The 27,866-nt window shown below is 40.7% G+C and overlaps 1 pseudogene; it reads right to left on the bottom strand.

Annotated features, from left to right (window-relative positions):
* Positions 1-1,294: 1,294 nt before the first annotated feature.
* LOC105033660 (3-ketoacyl-CoA thiolase 2, peroxisomal-like) lies at positions 1,295-4,408 on the bottom strand (annotated as a pseudogene).
* Positions 4,409-27,866: the final 23,458 nt, after the last annotated feature.

Below are 27,866 nucleotides of genomic sequence, written 5' to 3'. Positions count from 1 at the left end.
CTTCATGAAGAGTGGTCCAGCACTCAAAACTAGTCTCTTTGTCAAGAAGAAGAGGAACCAAATCTTCAGATAATGAAGCAACAAGAAGGCTTACGAGTTGGGTATCTTGTTGTTGCCAAGCAGTAGCGGCAATCGGATCGGTGGGCTGTGGGTGAGAGCCATCAAGGAACCCAAACAGGCCTTGACCCTTTAAGAAGGGAGTAATTTGCTTTCTCCAGATCAAAAAATTGGATACATTTAATTTGATAGATAGAAAATGCTGTGCCGATGGAAAGGTGAGAGGGGTCATTGTGTTGGGTGGAGGAGGAGAAGAGGGATTGGAGGAGGTGGAGATAGATGAACTGGTGGCCATGAGAGAGCACAGAAGGAGGAAGAAGAAGAGATGCTCGTTGGAGCTTCAATGGCTCTGATACCATAAAGAAGGTAATATCTTTATTGAGGATAATTTCTAATTCTTACATTTCATTGTTCTCCAATAGGAGTATATATAGATTACAAGGTCTAGCTATTGTAGCAATTACAAGAAGAAGGAATATCTCGATTACATACCAAGTAAAGAGAAACCAAATGTAGAATAGCTAAACAAGGAGAAAGACCAAATAAGAGAGAAAGACCAAATAGGAGTGCCAGCCAAATATGAATATGTGTTGACTTGCTAAACATAGGAAAGAGCCAAATAAGACTGCAAGCCAAAATAGAATGTTGGGTTGGAATGATTGTGTGCTGATAGGTTGTACTCTGAATAACATCTTTAATTACGAAACAGGAAATGCTGTATAGGATAAAGGAAAAGACTTGAAATATAGCTATTTGACCATCACTTGGGGAAATAGTAAATAAAAAGACATCCTCCTAAATAACATCAAGCAATTTCTAATGTATACTCATGTATAAGAGGTAGCAATGAATCCATCTAGATCAACATACAGAATCAACAGCTCAAATTGTTTCATACTTTCAAACTAACTTCATAAAATTGAATATCAAAAGTCTTTGCTGGATGCAACATTCTTGAAATAAATGTGCCCAGTTAAAAAATCTACTAGAGAAACTATATAAGATAACTATCACCTTGGTACAAAGCAGGTTCTAATGGGGGTAGGAGTTTCGCAATAACAAGATGCCAGGGGTGAACCCAAAAGTTTGATTAACTTGTGTTCTGGAATTGTATATGAACTGACAAGGTCTATTCTAGAAGGTCTGGAAATTTAATATCCTGAACGATTTATTAGCAATTCCAAGAACTGACAATTACACCATTTGAAAAGGAAAAAACGATTTGCAGATAGGGCCTTCAATGCTGGCCCATTGTATTTGCTCGTGCTCCAGAAAAACATGCATTACAAGACTTATTTCCTTGTATTTCTAGATCTATGTGCTTAGTTTCCCTGTCCAACCAATATTCTAACTTGAGCTAACACAACAATGAATGAAACTTAAAAGAGCTATTACCAGATTGTCCAGTTGGGTTCATGTCAGTTTACATCAAGTCTAAATCAGAAAGTGCACAGGTCAATCTATTTGAACATTTTAATCAGGTTTGGGATTATATCAGATATTAGCAGGCCAAGTTCAAGTCAAGCCCTGTGTCTATTAAAGCAATCCTGATCTGTAACCATCAAACCTGAACCATTTGGTCCCCAGTTTCATGGATCACAAACCAATATTGGCAAAGAATGGTTCTGAAGGATTATCAACATGGATTAAAGTGCAGGTTGGCACAGCATGCTACATGTCTTCCTAACGCACATGGCTGGCACAATGCCAGCTGAATACCATGAACTGTAAGCAACAGAAAATGACTTTCCACTGTATAACCAATTATATAACAATTTTTTTTTTTTGAATTGTAACTGTATAACAATAAACTGAAGAGAACAAATTAAGAAACCCAATATTATATTATACCTGATATATTTTCTTCCTCTTCCCCTTCCTCTTCTACTTCAACACTTAGAGATTCATCATCATTTTTCATATCACTATTATTGTGATGTTTCGAGTGAGACTTATCATTCTCCATGTAACTATTTGATTGATGACCCACACGAGAAGAGCGTCTTGGTTTCAATACGATATTGCCCTTAGATGATCTCTGTTTTAAAAGGTGATGCTGCTGCAAAAAATTAATATATATATAGAGAGAGAGAGAGGAAAATAGACAACAGGTGGATAGTTTGTTTTTGATCAAGAATTAAGCAACAAAAACTTAGGGTCATACCGAGATCTTTTTTTACTGAATTTGTGACTTCTGTCAAGCTTTTTAAAATCTTCAAAATTTTCATTTCGTTGAAGAAAATAGTTATGGTTAAAATAATTGATTAAAGAATCATTCTTTCTTAATTTATAATTAATAATTAGGAAAGAAATATAAGACTTGACAAATTTACAATTAGTCACCTCAATTCTTTTTTTTATTTTTTTCAATTCTTTGCTTGCGAGCCTCTTCATATGTATTGGTGTTGCAACCCTTTGCTATTATGTTTGGTCGGGCTAAAGAATAAATTAAAGAACAAATATTTATTTTCTTAGATTGATAAGTACTTTGTAACTAGATATGTTATACCTGATGTGCATACATGGTTGGCCTTTTGACTAAAGGATTTGTACAGTTGATCATTATAAACACCACTTGCAACACATTCTAAATTCAGCAGCACATGATAATTCTTAACCATATGTCAAAATCAAACCATTGTGTCTTACTCATAAAATTGTTTACCTTGTAATCTAATGATGTATTAGTAAGAGATCTCTAAAATCTTTGATATTTGTCATAATATTTTTTTTTAAAATATTATAGATCATAAATGATGGTGTGCATTTTTCACTTAGATGACCTGTCATTCTTTTTTTTTTTCAAAAAGATATGAAGTCCATTTTTTGTCAATGCATGAAAGGAAAGCTGTGCTATTACCCTCTAGTGCAAGTGCTGAAATCAAGTTGAGAGTGAACACAATCTTATGTTTGTGGGCAAAGGTCATTTTAGGCCAATACTAACTACCATATACAATAATCTATATGCTATATCATCAGATCAAGTAAACTGAAAAATAGTGGTTCCTGACATTATCAACTGTGCATGAATGCCATCCCACTTAATTCAGAAATTCTCTAGTATAGTCAAGAGCAATACATAAGCTTAGCTACATGAGATCAACAAGCTACAAGACTTGGTTAACCTAGCTATTTGAATCACTTTGTCCAAGTGCATATTGAAGTTGCTGACATATTCACAGGGAGCATTATACCTGAATACACCAAGTATGGGGAACCCCTTCTGCACAGCCATATCTCTCCTCATGAGCAGGACTGCTTCGGCACCATCACTCACTTGACTAGAATTGCCTACAATAACAACATCATAATGAACATCCATAGCCAGAGAACAACCTGATAGCTAAGCAAATCCACAAAAAAATGGAAATGCTTGGGTACTAGCAGTTGTGCTCCCATCCTTTTTAAATACTGGTTTTGAGCTTTGCAAGACCAGACAATGATGACTCTGGCCGAATTCCATTATCTATAGAAATTATTACTTGTTTTTCTTCTCCATTTTTTAGGTCAACAATCTTCATAAACGAGCATTAAAAAGATTTACAAGAAGATAAGTTAAGCATCAAAAATAAAAATGTTTAGCAAAGACACTGGTGTAAGCATATGCAGATGAATGCTCATCATTGTCATTCTAGAGTGCTTTCTCTAATTTGTAGCCAATTAGTTTACTACCAATGATGAAAGCACCACTGAAAAATCTTTTTGGCTTAAAGAAATCAATATTTAATATCCATTAACTTAACTACATCTTTTATTTTACCACCAAACTATGTTGAATGTAAAATTATGGCAACTGCCATTTTTCAACATCTCATCTGCATTGTTGACATTAAAATATAGAACAATACAACCATCAAAGCAATATGAAACTTTTAAACATGGCAAACATCAAAATTAGACCGCTCACAAAATCTCACCTTCGTAGTCACAGGAATGATTTCATCTTTAAATTTACCAGATGCAGTTGCTGCAGCTTCCTGCCTTTGAAATTCAACCTGACCATAAATTTCGAGACAAGAATATGATTTTACATAAGAGAAGCATCATTGTACTAGACCAAGTTAAAGGTATCCCAAACTCACAGGAGCCTAATCATGTTCCTTTCGAGTTACACCATAATGGTGAGCAACATTTTCAGAGATACTTCCCTAGGAAGGAGACAATCTTGAGCTTTTTGAAGTGTAATTACCTGAAACATCGAAAAAAAAAAAAAAGCACACAATGGCCACCTTCAAATAATCTTATCCAAACTCAAGTAAGTGTGAAGTTTGCTGACATCCGAAGCAACAAATAAATCAAGACATACTTTTGGATTTATTGACCCTTCCCAAGCAACTGAACTTGTAGTCATAGATTCTAGCCCAACACCAATGCCTGCATGGGTAAATGAAATTTTAGCCCCAGGAGCTTGAAAACTCTAGTAAGAATGCTGACAAAAAATGCAGGATATAATCTTACCAATATCATGAAGCCTCCTCTGTGGTGGGCTTTAAGAGAGAGGAGTATCCATTTTTCTTTTCTTAGTATTTTAATGCACGCGCATAAGCGTGCACGGCCACTCATCTTTTGATGGATGCCTTTGAAGCATGCACAGCATCTTACGATACTTTTTGAGTACCGCAGAGGATCCGTTCCCTACGTGGATGCAGGATCCAAGTGATGGACAAAATATTTAGCTACATTCGGGGGATCCTCTGCAGTACCAAAATGGACAAAATGTTTAGCCACGTCTGGCGAACGGGATCCTTTACGATATTTTTTATTATCGCAGGATGCTCTACATGCTTTGAAACATCCATTAAAAAATATTCATTAAAAAATAGATGATTATATTACGTTTGTTTAAACTGTTTAAATATTTTTGAAATTTATTTATTTATAATTTTTTAATATTTTAAATATATAGAGCTATTCATCTTTTGATGGACATCTCCAAAATATGTACAGCATCCTATAAATACCACAGAAAATCCATTCCCCACGTCCAGATGTTTGATCATGAAATCATCGTTGATTTGCTTAGCAAAGTCAGAGCCGGAGGTTTGTATGCATGGAGCTCTCTTCTCTGGTGAGCTGCAAGCATGTATCTCTTATTGCCTCATGTTGCTGTAATAGAAGTAGGACAAGGTGCAGCTTTGATGGGCTGCATCTATCTTGTTTTTTTCTTTTAAAAAAAAAAAAATTTATGCACTGCAGGTGGTGTAAAAAATCCAACGTGAAGTGCACCGTCTTATCCAATTGATTCACGTAGTTACCGTTTTCCAACATGTATTTAATACCTGCAGATCGATTTTTTCGTTTAAAAATTTTGCATAACGAAAATATCCCTGCCCTTTGAAAAAAATTATGACATCTTGTGGTATATTATAGTCTAGGATGTCATAATATCACTTAGGATATCATAATATGGAAGAGATATTTTTATCCAACTACTTTCCAATATGCATTTAATGCTTGCAGATCGATTTTTTCGTTTGAAAATTTTGAATGACAAAAATACCTCTATTTTTTGAAAAAAATTATGACATCTTGTACATATTATGATATCCTGCATTATATTATGACATCCTGTAGATACAAATTATGATTTTTTAAATACAGATTATTATAATTTTATCAAAGAATTGAGATATTTTTGTTATATAAAATTTTTAATTAAATAAAAAATTTAATCAGCAAGTATTGAATGTACGTCGAAAGAAGATGATTATGTAGATATTGGGTATAAAATAACCCCAATCGAAGTTCGTAAAAGGCCGACCCTTCTAGGGCTCTTCTGGCTTCCGACCTTGTGTGGTGTCTTTCTGAACTCCCCCGACCGTCCGAGCTTCCATAATACCATCCGGACTTCTCCGATAATGAGCTCCTCCATTCATTTACCGGGCTGCTCCAAATGCTTTCTGAGCTTTACTATCAGTCGATTTTCTACAGTGATCGACTATTCTCCGAATCTCTTCCAGACTTCTTCCGACCACGAACGACTTTACTCCGAACTTCTTTCGAACTTCGTCAATGTTCGAGCTTCTCCAACAGTAGGACTTCTACAGTAACCAGACTCCATCCAAGTTTCTACGGTGGTCGATCGCCTTTCGAATTTCATTCGAGCTCCTACAAGAGCCGGATCCCAACCGAACTTCTACAGCGGATGGATTTCAGACGAATTTCTACAACGGACGGGCTCCACCAGCCAGATTTCTACTTCGGACTTCTATTGCAAGCGGACTTCATCCAAGCTTCTACAACAAGAAGTCTTCATTCGAGCTTCCACGGCAACCGATCTTCATCCGAGCTTCTACAATAAGCGACCTCCTTTCAGACTCCTATAAGAGCCGGACTCCGTCCGAACTTCTACAACAGAATTGAATCCCGAACTCCTCCAACGTCGACCTTCCCCAGTGTCCTCAAGACTCCTCCAATGGACGAACCTCCACAACGCCATCCGAATTCCACTGTCGGTCGACCCTCTGTCGGATTCCTTATGAAATCGGATCTCTCCGACGGACAGTCCTCAGATGAGCTTCTACATCAGGCAAATTTCAGACGGACTTCTCTAGCAATCGGACTCCTGCCAGACTTCTCCAACAGAAAATCTTCGTCCGAGCTTCTACAGCAGATGACTTCCTCCTGCAGCATCAGCACCCAAGGCACCCGACAATAGTGGACTCGTCAGTAACCTCGGAAACATCCGAGCCTCTCTTAGACTGGTGAGATCAAGAGCCAGTCCGCTCCATTAGACATCCCAGTCGAGCTTCAGCCATCTAGTCCGAACTCTCTGGTAAGTCGCGACAATGGCCACTACCCCACTCCACTCTCTATAACAGATTCCATGTGGCCCCACCACTCTCTGGCAAGTCGCGACAACAGACACCACTCCACTCTCCATAACAAACTCCACGTGGCCCTGAACGGCCCCCTGACGCCACTACTCTCCGTAACAAACTTTGCGTGGCCTCGAATGACCCACTACCAAGCAGTTACAGATGTCGCTGTCAATCAGTTACGCTCTCCGTCTATAAAAAGAGACCCCCAGATACGTTCTTCTCTAAGCTCTAACTCTATCTCGAAACCCTGCTAAAATTCTATTCTAGTGCTCCATTTCTGTTGAGGTAGAGTACTAACTTGAGCGTCGGAGGGTCTTGCCGGAGCACCCCCAACTTTGATTTAGACTTTCCTTGCAGGTTCCGACGGCGGACGTGATCTCCTCGACTCCAACTTCTCCGACGTCGGCAGAATTCTGCACCAACAGAATTGGCGCTAGAGGAAGGGGGGCTATGTCTTCGCAGGACCCTTGTTCTTAAAGGAGTACTCAACGAGACTGTCTTCGATCATCTTCTTCGATATTTTCTTCTTCTTCTCCTGCCAGATCCTCACCTGATGCCTCCCCAAAAGGCATCCACCAGGCGATCTACGGTCTCTGTGGCCAGATCTCAGCGAGATCAGCAAGCTCCGACCTCATCTCAAGTTTTTCAGGCTCCTCCAGCAACGACAGTCGATATGGAGCAGTTCGACCTGCTGGTTCAGTAGGTCAGAGGCCTCACCGAAGTAGTGCAGGCCATACAGCAGCAGCAGCAGCAACAGCCGCAGGCATCTGTGCGGCTGAAAAGAGCATCGTCGGAGTTCCAGAATCTGACGATCGGACGGGCCACTTGGGCCAGTCGCCCTGTCTTTCCTGAAAAGAAAAAGCTGAAGGCGGAGAGCCCTCCGTCCGATCACGATTCCACCCTCGGAGGGTCCCTACCTCCGTTCTACCAGAAGACCCTCGAGACTTACAGTCGAGAGGACCTCCTGGATCAAAGATTCTAAGAGATGAACCGACAGATCGAAGAGCTCTGTCATGCTCCCACTGCTTACGGTGAGGACATCTGTACTGACCCTCCTTTCTCTCAAATGATTATGCAGGAATCAATCCCACCAAACTTCAAGCTCTCCTAATTTGAGAGCTATGACGGGACCTCAGATCCGGTTGACCACCTGGAGGCCTTCCAGATAATGATGTTGTTCCAAGGCATGCCAGACGCCATCCTGTACCGAGCTTTCCCATCCACCTTGAAGAGAGCAGCAAGAAATTGGTACTCGGCACTGAAGTCGGGTACTATCTTCTCCTTTGATCAGATGAGCCACCAGTTCGTTGCTCATTTCGTCAGCAGTCGGTGTCCCTGGAGAGGTTCGGAGTCCCTCATCAACATCAAGCAAAAAGAGGGAGAATCCATCCGAACTTACGTCAACCGTTTTAATGCCGTCGCGTTGGAGGTCCAAAACTTTGACTAATTAGTTGCAATGGCCACCCTGAAGAGCGGTCTTCAAAAGAATGATCTTTTGTTCTTCCTGAAAAAGAAGTATCCTAGGGACTTCACTGATTTGCTGGCTCGGGCCAAAGGATATGCCCGAGCAGAGGAAGCCTTCAAGATGAGAGATAAGGAGGCCGCGAAGGAGTGGCAGGCGGATGACTCCAGCAAGCCCACAGCTGAAAGAGGATTGAGTGAAGCGCGGCCACGTTCTCGAACTCTCCTCGGACACAAGCATGTCCGAACTCCCCCTCGAGCTTGTAGGCAGAGGAGCCCGGACCGCAGGGTTCGGCGGAGCTCTCCCCCAAGAAGATTTCACAGCTATGCCTTTCTCAATGCTCCAAAAGCTCAATGCTGATGGAGGTCAGGGAGCAGCTGCCAAGGCCAAAAAGGATGCGCACACATCCCAGGAAGCGTAACCCTAACAAGTTCTGCCTCTATCATCATGACCACGGCCACAACACGGAGGAGTGTATTCAGCTTCGAGACGAGATCGAAGAGCTCATCAGACGAGGTCGGCTCGATAGATTCATTCAACGCCAGCCTGAAGGTAGGGAAGATCAACTGAGGGCCCTACCACAACTAGAGCAGTCAAGGAGGGAGGAACAGCCTGAAGATCGGCCTCCAATCGGGATCATCAACACCATCTCTGGAGGACCCCGACGGGGAGCAGACCTTCCGTGACTATGGGATTCGAAAAATCTACGAATGTATTACCGATAACTTTGCCTTAAATAAAAGTTTCTTTCATATTCGCATATCTTTTCTTTTGGTACGAGCTTATAACGACAGGGAGTAGCTCCTTCAGACAATCGAAATTAAGCGTGTCAGGGACAAGAAAAAAATCTCATCCTAACACGAACGAAGGTCCGATTATTTAGAGACCGGATGGGGGGAGAGGCCCTTGCAATAGCTCTTATGCGCCCCCACAGCCATGTTAGGAACAGGAGGAGAACCTCGTTCTAACATGAGCAAAGTCGAAGGTCCGATTATTTAGAGACCGGATGGGGGCAGAGGCCCTTGCAATGGCCCTTATGCGCCCCCACAGCCATGTTAGGAACAGGAGGAGAACCTCATCCTAACATGAGCAAAGTCGAAGGCCCGGTTATTTAAAGACCGGATGAGGGGAGAGGTCCTTGCAACGGCCCTTATGCACCCCCACAACCATGTTAGGAATAGAAGGAGAACCTCATCCTAATATAAGCAAAGTCGAAGGTCCGATTATTTAGAGACCGGATGGAGGGAGAGGCCCTTGCAACGGCCCTTATGCGACTCCACATCCATGTTAGGAACAGGAGGAGAACGTCATCCTAACATAAGCAAAATCGAAGGCTCAATTATTTAGAGACCAGATGGGGGGAGATATCCTTACAACGGCCCTTATGCGCCCCCACAGTCATATTAGGAACAGAAGGAAAAACTCGTCCTAACATGAGTAAGATCGAAGGTCCGATTATTTAAAGATCGGATGGGAGGAGAGGCCCTTGCAACGGTCCTTATGTGCCCCCACAGTCCTGTTAGAAATAGAAAGAAAATCTCGTCCTAACATGAGCTAAAATTGACTGTGTCGGGAACAGGAGGAGAACCTCATCCTGACACAAACGAAGATCTGGTCATTCAAGACCGGATGAGGGGGAAAGCCTCATCAATGGCTCCTCTACACCCCTACAACCCCGTTAAGAGCAGAGGGAAAATCCTCACTCGAACACAAAAAAAAAGGAGGGAGAGAAAAAGAAAAAATGATGAGCCACGCCAGTGATAAGGGAAAAATAAACTACATCAAAGACATAAAGAACCTCGTCTCAACGAGGAAGGAGACTCTTGTCAAAAACCCTCAGTCTCTAAGAGGGAACCCAACACTGACAGGAGAAAATTGACTTCCTGAAGGTAACGAAAAGTTCGAGCCCCCAAGCTCGAGCATCGGGAGAAAGCGTCAAACTCAAGTGGCCTCAAAAAGACCTTCGATCATGAATAAAAAGGGCAAATCAACACAGCGACGATCAGAAACCTTTAAACAACGTTGACATCAAACAAGACAAAAGATGAAAGAAGCTCGGTAAACAACAACTCAAAGTAAGAATAGACAAGATAATGAGAAAATTTCTTTTCATTTCATTAGTAAAGTGTGCATTACAAAGCCTTTGAAGGCCAAAAAAAAATGACAAGAAAAGAAAAGAATACATGGAAGAACAAAAGGTAAAAGAAGCTCTAAGGAAGCTCGACTTCTTCCGACTTCGAACTCTCGGTTCCAGTCATTGTCAGAGATTGCTTTAAGTTTTTGACTTCTTCTTCCAGTTCTTTCTTTCTTAAAAGCATCTCCCGATACATTTGGTGGAACCACCGACTTTCGCCCTCTGACTCCCGAAGCCTCTTCCTCAGAACCTCAGACTCCGCCTCGGCATCCTTGACCGCCTGCTGCTCGTAGGCCAGCTGAATCTTCAGCCGCTACAGTTCGACCTTCTCCTGCCCAAGGGCCATGGATAGTTCTTCCATGGTCCCCCTCAAGGAGCGGAGCTCGTCGGAGCCTTATGCAGAGATGGCCTGGACTCTCTCAAACAACTGCCTCTCAAGGTGGGCAACCTCGTCGGTCACCATCTTGAGCTTCCTTTGATAGTCGTCTACTTGCTCGCACCAACCGACTCAGTAGGCGTTGTAGTTCGCCTCGGCGTTCTGCAGCTACTTCTGAAGATCGGAGAATTTCTTCGACCAGTCTCGATCGTGGTTGGCCTGAGTTGTGAGCCAGGACGAGCTCCCTTCCAACTGGCCAATCTTCTCCCGTGCAATCACCAGCTCGAACTCAAGGGAGCTGATCTTGAAAGCTTGAGTCCAAGATCGATCGCTGGCATGTTATTGGAGTTTCTCAAGCTCCTTCATGAAGTCAGCCTTCCTCCGGGTGTAGTCCATGAAGCCCTTTTTGTGGAGGTCCTGAAAGTGAGCAGCCTCTGCAGTGACTTCCGAATGACTCTTCCTCAGCCGGTGAAGTTCGTCATCCAGCTTCTTTGATTTCTTTATCAGGTGATGAACTTCCCTTCTGAGGTCCCGGATCATCGACTTTAGAGGAACCCCCTGTGGTAGGGGAAGAGCTTCAGCAGGGCACTGTCATTGGAAGACAAGAGCACCACAACACAAATCAGTGCAAAAAAATAAAAGAGAAGAAAAAGAATACAAAGTAAGACAAAGGAGCTCTCTGTAAAGAAGAATCCGGTTTCATTGATTAAATAGTTCTTACATATAAGAGAATAAGAAAAAGTTGTAAAAAAAAAAGAATACAAAATTAGAGGTTTCGAACCTTTGGGGTAGAAGTGGGGGAGCTCGACACCCCCGGAAGGTCGGCTGCGGCAGCCGCGGCAGTCGAGGAAGTCCTGGCTGGAGGAAGACCGGCAGCAGCTTCAGAAGGCCCGGCTTTGTCATCGGACGCCTCATCTAGGAAGCCGAGATCCAGTTCGAAAAACTTTCCGACCACCTTCTCTTGGCAGAGCTTGAAGCCCTTGATGAAGGCGGCCGACCGAACTCGACCTTCAGATCCCTCATCTCGGAGGAGGTTTTGAACTCCTCCACTGCCCGGACCATTGCCTCCGAGACCAGGGTTGGGATCTGCGCCTTCAACTCGGAGACCTCGGCCTTTGCTTTCTTTCTTTCCTCCTCCAAGGTGGCCCTCAAGTCTGTCGAGGTCTGCCCCTCCTTCTGTAGCGCCTCTTGGAGACTCGTGACTTCGACGATCTTCTCCTTGAGGCGGGCGGCCTCGGTCAGGCGATCTTCCTCCATTTGGACGGCCTCCTTCCTAGCATTGCTCATCACCTCGATGTTGGCGATGAGCTGGTGTCCAATCTACAAGAGCGCCCAGGGAGTCAATATAAAAGCTGAGGAATAAGCTAAGTAAAGATGCGAGAAGAAGAAAGGAGTAAATTGACCTACCTCGAGAAAGGACCCCAGAGAGTCCCAGACCCACTGCTCAGGATCGGCGTGAACAATCCTATGGACGACCTCGGGCAGGATGCACCCGTCGACCAATCTCTTTATTAGATCCCTATTGTTGAAGAAATTTTTCCTCCGGATCTTCTTCGGAGCCATCGGCCCCCTCGATGGCAGCCCTACTGCTGCGGCTCTTCCGGGCCAATGTCTTCTTTCTCCTTCTCTGTTCGGCCCCCAATATCTCCTCGGACCGAGCCTCTGGAGCGGGAACCTCGGTTGGGGGGCTCCTTGAAGAGGCCCAGGAGACTGCGAGCTCGACGTCGGAGGGAGTGTCGATGGCAATGGCCGCTTGGGCAGGCGCGGTCGAGTTGGTCTCTTCTGCCCTTGCCCTCTTCGCCGCCCCCGAGGATGCTGCGCCTTTCCTTTTGTGGGTCTTGAGACCCTGGGCTAGCATTCAAGCTGCGTCAGCATCCATATCTGCAGTGAATGAGGATCGACATAGCTTAACAAAAGAACAAGAAGAAAGGGGAAGCAAAAAAAAAAAAAGAGAGGGGGGAGTTCTGGAACTAACCTAGACTGGTCCGAAGGATGCAGAGATGTAGAGATGGGGATGACTCGAAGAACGCCTAAGGCCGAGAAGGACGTTGGGGAAGGATAGAACTTTCAGGAAGAAGGAGGGACCGAAGAAACTCTCAGGCAAAGTGAGACCCCTAAAGGAGGGAGGCGGGTTTAAATAGGCGACAGGGTCCGGCGCAATAATGACCGCAGATTTTCTCTGGCCGATCTATAACCACCGCATGGCCCACTCATCGCGACAGGCGGCTAAAGGCGGCTAACAACTGACAGAACCATTATTGCGCTGTACCTAGAGCAACGCTCCAACAAAAATTCCGAAAAAATCTTTTTGGATCGTCTCAATTTGAAAAGGCTCCAGCACCAGCGCGCCAAACGCCAAAATATCTGAAAATAATCGAGTACGAAAATCGAGGGAGGCAACTTCAGCTGTAAAATTTTTTTTGTACTTTCTTCATTCGAAACCCGAACTTGGAAGTAGGGGGACTGGTGTTGGGTATAAAATAACCCTAACCGAAGTTCATAAAAGGTTGACCCTTCCAAGGCTCTTCCGACTTTCGATCTTGTGTGGCGTCTTTCTGAACTCCCCCGACCGTCCGAGCTTCCATTATACCATCCAGACTTCTCCGATAATGAGCTCCTCCATTCATCTATCGGGCTGCTCCAAACGCTTTCTGAGCTTCACTATCAGCCGATTTTCTACAGTGATCAACTATTCTCCGAATCTCTTCCAGACTTCTTCCGGCCACGAACGACTTTACTCCGAACTTCTTTTGGACTTCGTCAATATCCGAGCTTCTCCAACAGCAGGACTTCTACAGTAACCAGACTCTATCCAAGTTTCTACGACGGTCGACTGCCTTCCAAATTTCATCCGAGCTCCTACAAGAGCCGGATCCCAGCCGAACATCTACAGCGGATGGATTCCAGATGAATTTCTACAATGGACGGGCTCCACCTACCAGATCTCTACTCCGGACTTCTATTGCAAGCGGACTTCATCCGAGCTTCTACAACAAGAAGTCTTCATTCGAGCTTCCACAGCAACCGGTCTTCGTCCGAGCTTCTACAATAAGCGGCATCCTTTCAGACTCCTACCAGAGCCGGACTCCGTCCGAACTTCTACAACAGAATTGAATCCTGGACTCCTCCAACATTCGACCTTCCCCAGTATCCTCAAGACTCCTCCAACGGACGAACCTCCACAACGCCATCCGAACTTCACTGTCAGTCGACCCTCTACCAGATTTCTTATGAAATCAGACCTCTCCGGCGGACAGTCCTCAGATGAGCTTCTATATCAGGTAAATTTCAGATGGACTTCTCTAACAATCGGACTCCTGCCGGACTTCTCCAACAGAAAGTCTCCGTCCGAGCTTCTACAGCAGATGACTTCCGCCTGCAGCATCAGTGCCCAAGGCACCCGAAAGTAGTGGACTCGTCAGTAACCTCGAAAACATTCGAGCCTCTCTTAGACTGCTGAGACCGAGAGCCAGTCCGCTCCATTAGACGTCCCAGTCGAGCTTTAGCCGTCCGGCCCGAACTCTCTAGCAAGTTGCGACAATGGCCACTACCCCACTCCACTCTCTGTAACAGATTCCACGTGGTCCCACCACTCTCTGGCAAGTCGCGACAATAGACATCACTCCACTCTCCATAACAAATTTCACATGACCCTGAACGCCCCCCTGATGCCACTACTCTCCGTAACAAACTCCGCGTGGCCCCGAACGGCCCACTATCAGACAGTTACAGACGTCGCTGTCAATCAGTTACGCTCTCCATCTATAAAAAGAGACCCCCAGATACGTTCTTCTCTAAGCTCTAAATTCTATCTCGAAACTCTGCTAAAATCCCATTCGAGTGCTCCATTTCTGTTGAGGCAAAGTACTGACTTGAGCGTCGGAGGGTCTTGCCGGAGTACCTCCAACTCCGGTTTAGACTTCTCTTGCAGATCTCGACGGCGGACGTGATCTCCTCGACTCCAGTTTTTTCGACGTCGGTGGAATTCTGCACCAATAGTAGACTAATCAAATAAGATGATATATTTCATGTCGGATTTTTCATGCTATCCGTGGTGCACAAAAAATTTACCTTATTTATTTATTGGTAACTATGGGCCGCATCTGTCCGCTAACGTCTCAAATGCCTCTTTCCACCGAGTCCTGCAAGAGGTCTCTACACTTATGATTTTGCATGGTGTCCTGCGTCTCTAGCTCTTCGCACGTACGCTACAGCTCAAACTAGTTAACACATCACACCAAACTAGTGACCTGTGAGGATGACACGTGAGGCAACATTTCAGCCTCCATGGTTGCCACGTAGTAGTGTCTATTTTTTCGACTATAAGAAGATAGGGCACATGGAACATTTATGACAAAAAAAATTTTACTACAAATTATGGTAGATTTATAATGAATGTATGATAAAAAAATAAATTATTTTTTTTGGATCTTTAGTGGCAGATATATCTGTCATAACAAGATTCATCACAAATTTATGATAAATTTGTAATAGAAAAAAATATAAATTTTTGATTGTTTTCAATGACGGATTTATGATGGTTATATCCAACATAAAGAAGCTATCACAAATCCGTTATAAATTTATTATAGAAAAAAAATATAAATTTTTCATTGTTTTCAATAATGAATTTGTAATGGATATATCTAATATAAAAAAAATATGTCACAATGCCGTGATGAATTTATGGTCGAAAAATAATATAAATTTTTGATTACTTTCGTTAATAGATTTGTGATGGATATATCTAATACAAAAATTATGATGGATTTGTAATAGAAAAAAAATATAGATTTTTAATTACTTTCAGTGATGCATCTGTAATAGATATATATAATACAAAAAATTCATCATAAATTTATAATAGATTTATAACAAAAAAAATATAAAGTTTTGAATACTTTCAATGATGAATTTATGATGGATATATCCATCACAAAAAAATCCATCACAAATTTATAATTAATTTATGATGGAAAAAAGATATAAATGTGAGCTTCAGTGACAGATTTGTGATGGAAAAGCAAATCAAAATTATATCCTTCCCTTCAAGACTAAGATATCTTGGATTTTTAAACTTAGAATAAAAATCATGATAGGATATAAGATTCATTTGATCCTATAGGATGATATGTCGAATATTTTTTTTATAAAAAAAACTTCATGTAAATAATCCTACCCTATGTTTGGATGATAAACTAAGATTTCTCCTCCTTTGTTCTTAATTTCTTTTCTCCCTTTCCTCTTTATCCCTTATTTTATCAAAATAATAAATTTATCATTATCAAAATATCATATTGATCATTAAAATTATAAAATAATTTGTATCAAGTAAAATTAATATATCTTTGTATATTTTTGAAATTTAAAATTAAAACTCATTCTGATTTGGGATGGATTTCAAATTTTGCCCTATGAATTTAAAATTTAACTCTCAAATATTCGCTACTCAAATCTGATTATATATATATTATTAATTTTTATAAAAATTTTGATAATAGACCAACTCGATTCAATCCGATCCAATCTGATCCGACCTAACCCCTCTTATCTAGTCGATCTGATTCAATCCGATCTGATCCGATCCGAGATGGATACTGAATAGATATAGATATAAAATTTTTAATCATTTATAAGATAGATATGGATATTAGTTGACCCAACCCATACTCAATGCTATCTGTTTAGCAATATCCTATGAGATTTGAGAAGAGTTTGAAATTTAAAATCAAAATCTATTTGGATTTAGGATTTTCCTATCAGATACCTCCAATTGAAACTTAATTTTATATATTTGTATATTTAATAAATTTATTAAAAATATATATCTAAAATATATGTAATAAATTTTTATTTAATTTTTAATATTTTTTATAATTTATTAAATTTTATAATAAATAAGTATATATATAAAATTAATTTTTGTAAAAATATAAAAATAATAGGATAGTATGAGGATTTGAATTTCAAATTCTTGGATGAACTAATCACTATCTTAACCAATAAGACATAATTATCTATACTTAAGTTATATTAAAATTATAAAACCATTTATATTAAGAAAAGCTAGTATATCTTTATGTCTTTTTTAGAATTTAAAATTAATAACTCATTTCGATTTGGGATGGATTTGAAATTTGTGTCTATGATTTGAAATTTACCCTCAAGTACTTACAACTCGAATCTTATTATATATATTTTTTATTAATTTTTATAAATATTTTGATCATAGATTTGACTCAATTCAACTCGATCCAACCAGACCCCTCTTATTGAGTCGACTCGATTCGGTCTGACTCGACTCGATTTGACTCGATTTGGTCCGACTCAATTTGGTCTGACCCGATTCGATCTAACTCAATTTGATCAGTTCAATCAATCCAATCCAAGATAGATACTGGATGGATGTGGATATAAAATTTTTAATTAATTATAGGATAATATGCATATTGGCTAATCCGATCTATACTCAATGCTATCCCTAACTTGTTTAGCAGTATTCTATAAGATTTGAAAAGAATTTGAAATTTAAAATTAAAATCTATTTGGATTTGGGATTTAACAATCAAAAACCTCCTATCAAAATTTAATTTTATATATTTATATAAGTAATAAATTTATTAAAAAAATATATATATCTAGAAATATATATAATAAATTTTTATTATTTTTTATAATAAATATATATATAATTATTTTTTATAAAAATATAAAAATAATAAGATGATGGAAAGATTTAAACCTTAGCTTATTGGATGGCCTAATCACTATCTCAATCAACAAAATGTAACTTTCTATGCAACAACTAACTACTAATATATCTTCTAAACCCTTATGTGTGTGTGTACATCAAAAAGTCCTAACCATCATCTAATTCTTCTCTATTCCAAGTTCCAACTGCTCCAAGTCTCCCACTTAATGGAGACTATAAGGATGGAAATACAGAGGAAAAATTGGGGTTAATAGAAGAAAAATCAACAGGAATGAAGGAAAGATGGAAGAAATTGATAGGTAAATTTTTTTTTGCATATGGATTGATCATTTCCTTTCCCTTTCATCTTGTTCTCTTTTTATTTCATTTTTCTTGAAAGTGATTTGTGGTAAAAAAAGCACCATAGGGAGTTCAAAGGGTAGGTTGAAGGCCATCAATGGGTTGGGGGGTGGGGGAGGCTGTCGGGGTTGGTGGGGGGAGGGAGAGGAGGAGGCAAAGAAGGGCGAGAAAGGAAGAGGGGAAGGTGGTGGAAGATGGGGAGGACGGTGGTGGCAGGTTGGGAGAGGATGGGGAGGCCGTTGGCAGGGGGTGGGGGAGAGAGAGGAGGAGGCGAAGGAGGGCAAAGAAAGAAGAGGGGGAGGGAGAAGGAGAGGGCAGCAGCATAGGAGGGAGAGGGCAGCGGTGAGGTTGGGGGGGTGGGTGGGGGAGGTATCAATCATGGGGAGAGAGAAGAGAAGGTGGAGGAGGGCGAGGAATGAAGAAGGGAAGGAGACAGAAGAGGAGGATGGCAGCAGCGGGTTGGGGGAGGGTAGGGGACGAGGCAGAGGAGGGCGATGAAGGAAGAGGGGGAGGAGGCGGAAGAGGAGGAGGGGGAGGGTGGCAGTGGGTTGGGAGGTGGGGGAGGCCGTCGGCCGGAGAGGAGGGAGAGGAGGCGAAGGAGGGTGAGGAACGAAGAAAGGGAGGAGGTGGAAGACGAGGAGGGGGAGGGCTGAAGATTTGCAGAGGCGGGGGGTGGGCAGTGGAAGAGTGGGATGGGGAGGGCAGTGGCAGGTTGGGGGGGTAGGGGAGGCCATCGGTGGGAGGGAGGAAATATCGTTTACTATTTGTGATAGAATTTATGTTGAAAATTTCTATCACAGATTTCTTTTTTGTGACTAAAATTTCGGTGACAAATTTTTCCATCACAAAATCTATTCAAAATTATTTGTGATGGATTTTTAGATTTCAGTGATGGAAAAATCCATCACTAAAGCCTTATTTTCTTATAATATTTTTTTTTGAGTAAGATGAAGTAAAGTTGCTCTCCCATTATATTTATTAGATACTATTTATAATTATTTATAGATATTAAGAGTACAGCAAAGAATTTCATATTAAAATAGTATTAGAATTGCACAGAAGCCAAGAACAATCAAGAGCATAGGTGTGGTCCCCAATGACCAAATCCTTGGTGGCCTGCGTGAAGGCACGATGATGTAGGGTTGCGATTCCATGGTGCGCTTAATGAGAAATTTCATGCCCACATTCATCAATTGCCTAAGGGACTTCAATTGTAGTTGTAGCTATCTTTATTGCCTTCGAAACCGCTCTTTTCCTCCATTCTTCTTGCTGTTAAAATAGTAAGAAAAATAATTTAAAAAATTATATTCCTATTTCATCATTACATCTGATAGGCTATATATAATAGTATACAAATTTTATAAAAAATTATAAAGATTAATATAGAAATATGCTACCAAAAAATATTAAGAAAAATAAGAAGAAATAAAAAAAATAATATAAGTGTTGCTGCAAGACTCTTGTCCAAGATGAATGTGGCTGGGGTTAGACTCCTTCCAACCCTGGAGCTTGGCTTCAACCCAAGGAATGAAGTGCTAAAGAAGAACCTGCAAGAAAAGTCTACTCTCTTCGGAGGTTCTTGTAGGAACCTGATCTAGGGTTTCAGGGTTAGATCTTGAAACTTTTTCAAGATCATACAGTGGAAGACTAAAATAAATCAAAATTATTTTTTAAAAGCATAGAATCTCTAGATCTAAGATCGTATTACATGATTATTACATAGCATTAAATCAGAAATTAAAATATATAAATATAGCATGAACTACATGTTGATCATATCAACATGTTTCTATACTACATCTAATGTATGTATTAAACAATAGATCAGATCTATTACCTTGCAAGTTAGACATTCTAACCTCGCTGATCCGGGCTTGAGGATGATGTTGCAAGCCACACATATGTCCGGCCTCTAGGAGTCGTCCACATGAGCCCACGAATCTCGATCAGAAGTCCTGCTTCAGAAAATCAGCACAGTATGCTAGTACTGCGCTGATCCTTCTTTGATGGTTGATCAGGTGCCTCCTTCTTCTTGATTTGGACTCTTTCAAAGATGGAAAGTAGAAGGAGGAGTTTCAGATCTGAGATGCTCTCATGAAAATCAAGATGGAGGGAGGAAAGATATGAAAACAAATAACCCTAGAAGAAGACCCTCTTCTTCTTTTCGTTTCTCTCTCTAGATACCCTAACTTATGTCTATTATATTTCCACGACCCAAAGGTATTTCTCTCTAATTTTTGGATGGCCCAAAGGTATGTCAAATCTATATCTTCTTCAAAAATTTTATGAAGAAACTCATTTTATATAGAGAGATATGATAGAGTCCTTGTCTAGGTCAAATACCTAGTCAAGGCTTATCCAAACATGGCAAGTTAAGGGGCGCCCAACTCTTGAGCACCTCCTCCTTATTTTCGTGCATGGATCACCAGCAAAGGGTGCACAATGTATACCCTAAAATCCATAAAAAATTAAAAAAAAAATTGGATAAATTTAGTGCAAAATTGAAAAAATTTTGGATTTCTAAAACTCTATCTCATAGAATTGAAAATCCAAACTTATTCTTTTTTGATTTGATCCAAACCACCTTCCATGTAAGAAAGAAGGGAGGAGACCTTTTGTGAATGTGGGAGAGACCTGGGAGAGGGCTTTTGTCACACAAAATAAGAGGAGATTGGCATTGAATGAGAGAGAGGGCGTGGGGAAGGCTTATGTGGTGCAAGGTGGAATCCTAGTCTTACTAGGATTCTATCTTATGACTTGTTTTAATTTGGTTTCTCAAACCAAATCAAACCAAAATTAGATCAACCTAATTAAAATAGGTCTTAACCTAATTAAGAATCTAATTTAATCAGATTAAATTAGATTTAAATCTAATTTATTTTTTTAATCAAATTAAAAATTAGATTGACCCAAGTCCTAGTTGAACTAGGACTAGTTTTTTCCTTGCACTTGGCTTATCCAATAAACCAATTGGACTTGATCCAATCAAGTCTAAACCAAATCTAATTAAATCATATTTAATTAGACTTAATCTCAGCCCATTGGCTTAATCAAATTAAGTCAATTAGCAATCGAATTGTTAATCGATCCTCCTGCAACACTTGCACTGGGTTAAATGTCAATCGTATTGATCATTTAATCCTAAAACGATTCTTAATCATTGATCAACCATTCGATCGGATCATGAACTCTAATGTGTATGACCTCATAGGTCCGGACCTAAGCCGGTAGCACAGGAATAAATTTCTGTACCAATCGAAGTGACCATCTAGCAATGGTACTCGACGACCGAATAGGTCGAATGTGTAGAACAACATCCTTAGAACCCATGCGGATATAGTTTTCATATAATTCATCCCCTTGACCAAAATGATCATAGGACACCCCAGAGTTCAACTGTCAACTCTGATCAGGTTGTCCACATTGTATTTCAAAATATCAAATCCATCTGATGGATTACCCTGGCCAAGGTTTTGCTAAATTGAAATACAGCGACTCATTCTTCTCCAACTCTTGGAGTGGTCAATCCCATCTCGATCACACTCTGACTTCACAAGTACTTGACTGTGCCCAGAAGCCTTCCATCCCTGAATTAGAAATTCAGTTAGTCCAGTACCAAAGCACAGTGAGTTGCTTGCAAGTCACTGAGGCGATCTCAAGTCTAAGGGATACTTATACCTATATCCCATCAGAGACATTCTCGACAGCAGAATACTCTGGAGTTGGTCACGTTCAATGATGATGTACTAGTACATCTCACCTGTATGCCATACCAGTGTCTCCACACTCTTTGGTTAAGAGGACAACCAACCCATATGACCTACAGCGACCTATGCTCGATAGAAGCTGTCGTCCTTATTAACAGCCTATCATTTGGTCGTAAACTATTTTAAGGACTAATCGATAAATCTTTTCTTTATCGAATCTAAATAGTCCTAAGGACTTCATCATAACAATGGAGTTCATTAGAAGATGAAAGCTTATGATGAAAATACCAAATATATTTTATTTATTAACAAATCAATTATAATACTTGGTTGCTCAACCGTCAACAGCTTGACGATTGGCTTTTTGGGACACATTTTCCAACAACTCCCACTTGTCCTAAAGCCACTCGGCACAGTATCTAATACCCATCTTCGACTTGTGATTGTCGAACTCCTTTATCGCCAAGGCTTTAGTGAAGGGGTCGGCCAGGTTCTCCTTTCCGTCGATCTTCTGAAGGTCGACGTCACCTCGATCCATGATCTCTCAGACCAGATGGAAGCGGTGTAAAATGTGCTTCATCTGTTGGTGTGCTTTGGATTCCTTCGCCTGAGCTGTGGCACAGTGCTGTCGCAGTAGAGCAGGACTGGACCATCGAGGGAGGGTGCTACTCCGAGCTCGGTGATAAATTTTCTTAGCCACACAGCTTCCTTCGTGGCATCTGATGCTGTGATGTACTCTGCTTCACAAATAGAGTCTGCCACAGTATGCTGCTTGAAACTCTTCCAGCAGATGGCTCCACCATTCAGAGTAAAGATATAACCCGGCACGCTCCTGCTGTCATCATGGTCAGATTGAAAGCTAGAGTCTATGAACCTCATAAGTTTCAGATCTGACTCGCCATAAACCAACCATTGGTCCTTAGTATTTTTCAAATACTTAAGGATGGCTTTAACCACTTTCCAGTGATTTTCTCCCGGATCAGATTGGTATCTACTCACTACTCCTAGTGAGTATGCCACATCTGATCTTGTACATGTCATGGCGTACATGATAGATCTCACGGTTGAAGCATATGGGACTCTACTCATACGCTCTCTCTCTTCAAGAGTTATCGGACAATCCTTCTTAGAGAGAGAAATTTCTTGGCCTATCGGTAGATAGCCCTTCTTGGAATTCTCCATGCTGAACCTCTTCAGCACAGTGTCTATGTACATGGACTGGGATAACCCAAGCATCCTTTTAGATCTATCCCTATAGATCTTCATCCCTAGGATGTAGGATGATTCACCCAAGTCCTTCATGGAGAACTGTGATGACAACCAAACTTTTATTCCCTGTAGTGCGGAGATGTCATTCCCGATTAAGAGAATATCATCCACGTACAAGATAAGAAATACCACAACTCGACCATTTGCCCATTAATAGATGCAGGGCTCTTCTCCATTCTTAATGAAGCCATACATTTTGATCACCTTATCAAAACACATGTTCCAACTCCGAGAAGCTTGCTTCAATCCATAAATAGATCTCTGAAGCTTGCACACCTTGGACTCATCTATAAATGTAAACCCCTCAGGTTATATCATATACACCTCTTCGGTCAGCTCTCCATTCAGGAAAGCTATCTTTACATCCATCTGCCAGATCTCATAATCCAGATGAGCAGCTATTACAAGCATTATCCGAATGGATTTGAGCATTGCCACAGGAGAAAATGTCTTGTCATAGTCAATACCATAATGTTGACGATACCCCTTGGAGACCAGACGGGCTTTATAGATCCCCACCTTTCCGTCTGCGCCCCTCTTCCTTTTGAAGACCCATTTACACCCAATGGGTTTAATCTCTTCAGGTGGGTCAACCAATGTCCATACATCGTTGACCTTCATGGACTCCATTTCAGATTTCATAGCTTCAAGCCATTTCTCGAAATCAGGTCTCTGCATTGCATCCATATAGGTGATCGGATCCTTATTATTCTCATCAAGTTTGATGGGATCACCATTCCGGACCAAGAAACCGTAGTATCTGTCCGGCTGATGCGGTACTCTACCGGATCGCCTTAATGGTGTAGGTACATTAGGCTCCGGATCTGATCTAATCATATTCGACTCAGGTTCAGCTATTGGTGTCGGTCTTTCTACCTGTTGAACTTCATCAAGTTCAACCTTAGAGGCAACGGTTCCTTCACCAAGGAACTTCTTTTCTAAAAAGATTGCCTTAAGGCTGACGAACACCTTTTGTTCATCAACATGGTAGAAAAAATATCTTTTTGTCTCTTTGGGGTACCCTATAAATAAGCATTTATCAGACCTAGGTCCAAGTTTGTCTGTGACTAATCATTTGACATAGGCTGGGCACCCCCAGACCCTAAGGTGTGAAAGTGCTGGCTTACGTCCTGTTCATATCTCATATGTAGTCTTAATTATAGACTTACTTGAAATCCTATTTAACAGATAACAGGTCGATTCGAGTGCATATCTCCAAAAGGATATCGGCAAGCTTGCAAAACCCATCATGGATCGGACCATGTCTAACAGAGTCCGATTCCTCCTTTCAGACACACCATTATGCTGTGGTGTTCCTGAAGGAGTCCATTGGGAGAGAATCCCATTCTCTCCTAGATATGTGAGAAACTCACTAGAAAGGTATTCTCCTCCTCGATCAGATCAAAGAGTTTTAATACTCTTCCCAGTTTATTTTTCTACTTCACTTCGAAATCGTTTGAACATTTCAAATGAATTCGACTTATGTTTCATCAGATAGACATATCCATATCGGGATAGGTAATCCGTGAAAGTTATGAAGTAGAAATATCCACCTCTAGCACTGGTGCTCATGGGTCCGCATACATCAGTATGTACTAGGTCCAAGAGCTCAGTAGCTCTCTCACCTTTTTCAGTAAAAGGTGACTTGGTCATTTTACCAAGAAGACAGGACTCACAGGTTGGAAGTAATTCACAATCACTGACTTCGAAGATTTTTTCTTGAGTCAACCTATTTATTCTGTTCTTGTTTATATGACCTAGCCTCTAATGCCATAAGTAGATATCTGACACACTATCTAATCTAGGGTGCTTGCCAGTAGAATAGACTCTTATCAGGCTTGATCTTTTTGGTCTGGCTCTGCACTGATATCCCAGCCTGAACTTGTACCTTCTTCACTTTCTTCTTCTTATTCTTCTTTCCTTTCTCAAAGGGTCGAGAACCAGAAGATGAATCTCCCACTAAGTTCACCGACTCCTTGAGGAGTTGGTGATCCTTCTTAAAGTTCTGAAGCAACCCTAGTAACCCGTGGTAGTTTACTTCAGGCTTTGTCATTCTATAATGAGTGAGGAATGGGAGATAAGACTTGGGCAGCGAGTTCAGTATTGCATCTTCCCCAAGCTGCTCATGCAAGGAAAAGCCGAGCTTGCTCAATCATTCCATCAGCTCGATCATGTACAATACATGATCAGTGATAGAGGCACCATCCCGCATTTTGGCGTTGAAGATGGCACAACTAGTCTTGTGCCTCTCCACATCATCAGGTGTGCCAAAGGCATCCTCCAATACTTGAAGCATGTCCTTTGGCTGAGCTGTCTCGAATCTGTAACTGAACTCATCGCTCATGGCAGCCAGCATGATACAGCACATCGTGGTCCGATCACTGAGCCACTTTTGGTAAGTGTCTCTGACTGTTCCATGTGCATTGACAGTTGGCTCCTCAGGTGCAGGATCCATTATCACATATAGGATTTGTTCATACTCCAGGACTATCTTCAACTTTTGGTACCAGCTATCGAAGTTGGGTCCCACCAACTTATCATTGTCCAACAATGATCGGAGCGATAGGGAAGTGGCCATATTTGCACAAAGGAGAACCATAACCTAATTAGTAATTGATTCATTAAACTTAAAGATTTGGACTTTAATCAAAAGATTTCTCCCACTATTTTATTCGAATTGGTAGCCTCTACCTCCAATTCGAGGAATTACCCTAATTCCTTAGTGGGTACTAGAATCCACTTAAGACACAAGCCCAACTTTGGTTGGCCAACCCATGTACATCTAAGGGTAGGTTCATAACCAATTATTTCTCTAAACAATTTCTAGTAATTTTAATTTTGCCCCAAAAACTTAATCAGTAGGCTTTGGCCTCCAATGTAAGGATCCGGTTAGGTCCAACCATTAACATGATCATACTTGGTGTATCTAACCAACGAATGATTAAGCCCAACTTTGGTTGGCTCACCTAACCACCATTAGAGAGACACTTCCAAGTCGTCATATGATGAGTGATAATTCCATTAGTCAACAAGCACCAGGCCTTTGGGTCTGCAATGATTATTGAGTTAATGGACTTCTTATCAAACACCTTAATGGGAGGCTATGACTCAGTTATCTCCATAACTTTATCATTTTAAGGACCTAATAATTTTAGAAGATTTAAATAATTTAGAGGATAAGGTTAGATGAACCAGCTTATCATGATCCTCCCACTGGCTTCACCAAGTCAGCTTAAGGGAGACCATTAAAAGGGCTGGTCTAGGAGCACCTAAATCAGTCACACTGATTTACCTAGCTGACATGGGTCAGTTCGAATAGTCAAGTGATCCGATCAAAACATAATTTCACCAAGAGGCCAGGTAAGTTCGATCAGTGGGAGGGTTTGCCAAAGCTTGCCTTAGACACCATCAGAAATGGCCAGGTAAGCGGGCTCCCAATTAAAAACCACCGGTCTGGTTTACCTTAGACACCAACTGGTTTAATTAGTTTTGATTAGATCAACCTAACAGTTCGTGCTAGACCACTTAGCCAAGAATCAAGTCCATTTGGTTCTCGTTAAAGACATGGACTTGACCAACTACAAGTATTGTAATTGATCTAGAGAATCCTTGACCTAATCTAAGATAACAATTGATTAGATTTAGTCAATTCTCTAATTAAGTCCATCTTTAATCTAACCATAGGTCTAACCCAATTAATGGACCTAATTCTCACTAACCCAATAACCCAATGTGTTATGGTTTGTGTCTTAGGTTCTTCAATTCACAATCCTAGAACCTAATCAAACAACTTCTTAATTCTTAATTAAGTTTTGGGCTGAGGGTTGGGTTCGGCTTTTCAAAAAATAATTTTTATATTTATAAAATAATTTTATAATATAATTCTACCAACCATATTGCATGTTTGATTTATAATCAAGATGCAAGTGAAATAAACATGAAACTACTTTAGATCTAATCTAAACAGGTTCATGTAATTGAAATAATTTCAACTTTAAATATTTTTTTTGCACAAAAATTATTAACAAAGAGATTTTATTTAGATTTAAATATTTTTTAAATCTAATAAATTATAAATTTAATCTAGATCATATCTAACAAATTTATGATTAAAAATAGATCTACACGAACTAGGACAACCTTTGCACTGTAAGGGGTAAACCTTACAGCAGGACAACCTTGCAGTTCGTGATTGATCTAAAATTTTAATTTTAGATTTAATAATCAGATTATAAATTAGATCTAATCTAAGAAATAATCTAAGTATGCATAAATAATCATGTAATAAAGAACCTAGGCTCTGATACCAATTGTAGGAACCTGATCTAGGGTTTCAGGGTTAGATCTTGAAACTTTTCAAGATCATACAGCGAAAGACTAAAATAAATCAAAATTATTTTTAAAAGTAGAAAATCTTTAGATCTAAGATCCTATTATATGATTATTACATAGCATTAAATCAAAAATTAAAATATATAAATATAGCATGAACTACATGTTGATCATATCAACATGTTTCTATACTACATCTAATGTATGTATTAAACAATAGATCAGATCTATTACCTTGCAAGTTAGACATTCTAACCTCACTGATCCAGGCTTGAGGATGATGTTGCAAGCCGCACATATGTCCGGCCTCTAGGAGTCGTCCACACGAGCCCACGAATCTCGATCAGAAGTCCTGCTTCAGGAAATCAGCACAGTATGCTAGTACTACGCTAATTCTTCTTTGATGGTTGATCAGGTGCCTCCTTCTGCTTGATTTGGACTCTTTCAAAAATAAAAAGTAGAAGGAGAGTTTCAGATCTGAGACACTCTCAGAAAACTCAAGATGGAGGGAGGAAAGATATGAAAACAAATTACCCTAGAAGAAGACCCTCTTCTTCTTCTCGTTTCTCTCTCTAGACACCCTAACTTGTGTCTATTATATCTCCACGACCCAAAGGTCTTTCTCTCTAATTTTTGGATGGCCCAAAGGTCTCTCAA

Source organism: Elaeis guineensis, chromosome 14 (assembly GCF_000442705.2).
Source record: "Elaeis guineensis isolate ETL-2024a chromosome 14, EG11, whole genome shotgun sequence".
In the NCBI taxonomy this organism is placed as follows: domain Eukaryota; kingdom Viridiplantae; phylum Streptophyta; class Magnoliopsida; order Arecales; family Arecaceae; genus Elaeis; species Elaeis guineensis.
The sequence above is the reverse complement of the archived record's forward strand: the minus strand, read 5'-3'. Positions and strand labels throughout refer to the sequence as shown.